The following is a 4,081-nucleotide window of genomic DNA, read 5'->3' as shown; positions in this document are numbered from 1 at the left end:
CATTCCTGCATTGTTACCTGGCCCAAAGGAAACAGGAAAAGGGAATGAGTAACCCCTCAAGTCACTCCTGTGGTCTCTTTACCCCAGCTGAGCTCCAGATCCCTCTGCCTCTAAGCAGAGGGCCCTTTGGTAGTGATCCTTCCTCCTGCACTGTCTGTTCAGGACATGAAGTATATTCCTCACCTTTTGGGGGCTCTTCACAACCCACAGTCCCCACTCTTGTTTTGCTTCTGAATGTAACTTTGTATTTAATTATTATATTTTACACTTTTGCATGGATTTGGAGGTAGGTGAAAACAGCCCCTGCCTGGGACCAGAGAGCCACAAACTGCATGCCCTGTGACTCAAGTGGCCTCTTTAACCACAGCAAACTGTGGAACCTGTCCTTGCTCTCTCTATGCTCATTCCTTGTCCACCAACCTAAATGATTCATTCACCAAACTAGGAGCCACTGAGCACCTGAGTGGGCAAGAGGTGAACAGAGCAGGCCTGTTGTGATGAGATGTGCATCTATTGTGGAGACAGGAAACCAGGGAAGATACAAAATGATGGCAGAGTAACTAATACTCTGCAGAGAACTAAAACACGGTGACAATGATGGCAGAGGAGGGGCCAGTGGTGCCTTGCACCACAGGGTCTGGGCTCCACTGGAAGGGAGACGTGGGCCAGGAGGGTAGCAGATTATCAAAGTATAAATGACACACCATACATATTAAAAGTGTACAGTTGGTAAGTTTTCATATACAGTTGACCCTTGAAGACCATGAGCTTGAACTGCGCAGGTCCACTTATACACAAATTTTTTTCAATAAGTATGTACAGGACTATAAATGTATTTTCTTTTTATGGTTTTCTTCATAACATTTTCTACACTCTAGCTTACTTTATTATAAGAATACAGTATATAACACATATAACATACAAAATATGTGTTAGTCAATTGTCTAGGTTATCACTAAGGCTTCTGATCAATAGTAGGCTACAAGTAGTTAAGTTTTCGAGAGTCAAAAGTTATACATGGATTTTTGACTGTGCAGCACTCCTAAGCCCCGTGTTGTTCAAGGGTCAACTGTACAGATACAATGGTGACATTACCACTAAGAGATCAGACTCATCACTTACCTTCAGGAATTTCATTCTGTTCCTCTATGATCTCCCAAACCCTCCCTAGGAAACTTCTGGTTGTCTTCCCATCACTATAAATCAGTTCACATTTTCTATAATCATATATGAATGACATACAGCCAGGTACTCCTTTTGGGTTGAGTATCATCTCTTAGCACAACTTGAAATTTATCCATGTTGTTGGACATACCGCTAGTTGATTCTTCCCTGTTGCTGAGTATCAAATGTAAGTACAGAGTACAGTGTGTCTACCTACTCACCTGCAGGTGGACAGTTTGGTGTTCCAGTTCTTCACTATTCTAGATTAAGCTGGTGTGAACATTTGTATGCAAGCTTCTGTGTGGACTTATGCTTTCATTTTTCTTAGTTGAAATACCCAGGAGTGGAACAGCTGGGCCATAGGGTAAATCCACTTTTAACTCTTAAGAAACTGCCAAATTGTTTCCCAAAGGACTGGAACCATTTTCATTCCCATCAGCAGTGTGAGCCCCAGTTCCTCCACATTATCCTCATCAGCACTTAGTATGCTTCATGTTTTTAATGTCAGCCATTTCAGGAAGTGTATAGAGGACTCTCACCATAGTTTTAATCCATGTTTTTTGCTGTAATTAACTAATCATATTGAGAGCCTTTTTATGTGCTTCTTTGCCACCCATATTTTTTCTGAATTATCTCTTTAAATTTCATTCATTTTTGAAAATTGGTTTATGTTCTTGTTATTGCAGTTTTAGAATTTTTTTATGTTTGGATACAAGTTCTTTATCAGGTATCGGTCTTTGACTTGTCTTTTTATTCTATTAACAGTGTCTTTTGAAGAGAAATTTTAATTTCAATGAATTGTAATTCATAAGTTTTAAAAAAATGTATTGTGCTTCTGGTGTTGTATCTAAATCTTTGCCTAGCTCAAGATCATAAAGATATTTTCTTTTTCTCTAAAATTTTTACACTTTTTGGTTTTATATTTGGGTCTATAGTGCATTTTGACTTGCTTTTTGCAGATGGTGAAGTATGTATCAAAGTTTTATTTCTTTACATATCCAATTGTTTCAGCACCATTTGTTGAAAAGATTACCCTTTCTTCACTATGTTGTCCTTGTGCTTTTCTTGAAAATCAGGTGTCCATATATATTTCTGAACTCCTTATTGTGTTCATTGATTTATTACTCTATCTCTATGCCATTATCACAGAATTTTGATCACTACCTTCATGATACATTTTTAAATTAGATAGTGTTAGTCTTCCAACTTTACTCTTTTTCAAAGTTGTTTTGGCTGTTCTAAATCTTTTGTGTTGCCACATAAATTTTCACAATCAGCTTGTCAATTTCTACAAAAACAAAAAACAAAAAAACCTTGCTGGGAGTTTAGTTAGGATTGTACTGAATCTGTAGATCAATTGGAGGATTGGCATTTTAACAACATTGTCTTCCAACCCATGAACTCTGCATGTCTCTCCATTATTGTCTTCTTTAATTTCTTTCTGAAATGTTGTATGGGTATTTCACATTTTGTCATATTTATCCCTAAGTATTTCCTACTTTTCAGTGTTATTATAATTTGTATTCTTACGTTGATTAATTTTTGAAAGTTGAGCCATCCATGAATTCCTAAAACAAATCCTAGTCATAAAGTATTATCCTTTTCATATACTGCAGCATTCAATTTGCTAATATTTTGTTTAGAATTTTTTCTTTGCTCATGAAAAATATTGGTCTCTAGGTTTTGTGGGTTTTTTAAATGTCTGTTATGTTTTGTCATTGAATGGAGCCAGCAGAATTATCTGGAAGAGTTTGTGTAGAATTGGCATTATTTCTCCTTCAAATATCTAGAGGAATTCACCAGTTAAGCCATCTGAGCCTGGAGTTTTCTTTGTGAGAAGAGTTTCAATTCCAAATAAGTTTATTTCATAGATATAAGGTTATTTAGGTTATCCATTTCTTAAGTAAGCTTTGGTAATTTGTATCTTTCAAGTAATTTGTCCATTTCACCAAAATAGTCAGTTATTGTCATAAGATGTTCATAGTAGCCCTTTAATAATCCTTTCGATATTGATGGAACCAGTCTTGATATCACCTCTCTCATTTGTGATACTGGAAATCTGTGTCTTCTCTTCTTTCCTAACCAGTCTAGCTAGTGGTTTTTCAGTTTTATTGTTTCTCAAGTATCAGCTTTTGGTTACATCGATATTCTATAGTTTTCCTGTTTTCTATTTTATTGATTTATATTATTCAATTTATGTTTACTTTGAATTTAACTTCTCCCTTTGCTAGTTTCTTACGGTGGAGGATGAAGTCCTTCATTTGATCTTCTTTTCTAATACAGTCTTGCTGCTATCAAGTTTCTCCTACGTACTGCTTTAGCAGTATCCCACTAATTTTGGTATGTTGTATTTTTATTTTCATTGAGTTAAAAAGTTTCTCCTTTGATTTCTCCTTTGATTTCTTCTTTGATTTCTGGGTTATTTAGATGTGTTATTTGATTTCCAAATTATTTGGGTGTTTTCCGAGATTTGTTCTTGATTTCTAATTTAATTCCATTGTGATCAGAGAACATTATTTATATGACTTGAACCTTTTATAATTTGTTACTCATTTTTATGGCCCAGAATATGACCTATCTTAGTACATGGACCATGTACACATAAAAAGAACTGTGTTCTACAGTGGGTGGAAAGTTTGAGAAATATCAATCAGGCCAAGTAGGTTGATAGCGTCGTTCAAGTCTGCTATGTTCTTAATGATTGCTATGGTCAGTCCACAGAAACAGGAGGGATCTCAACCCCAAATTTGGTTCAAATATTGAGATTGAAGGCAGCACATATATACATATATGAGAGGATGAAAAGGTTTGTTAGCCACATAATGAGACTTTCAGCTCTAAAATGAGAAGGGAGACTGTCTTAGGGTTTTTATGGTAGTTAGCGGGTAGGGTCAGCTCGAGGGCTTCCATTAACAGC

The sequence above is a fragment of the Pteropus alecto genome, unplaced genomic scaffold (assembly GCF_000325575.1).
Source record: "Pteropus alecto unplaced genomic scaffold, ASM32557v1 scaffold129, whole genome shotgun sequence".
Classification (NCBI taxonomy): Eukaryota; Metazoa; Chordata; class Mammalia; order Chiroptera; family Pteropodidae; genus Pteropus; species Pteropus alecto.
This window is presented reverse-complemented; position numbering follows the sequence as displayed.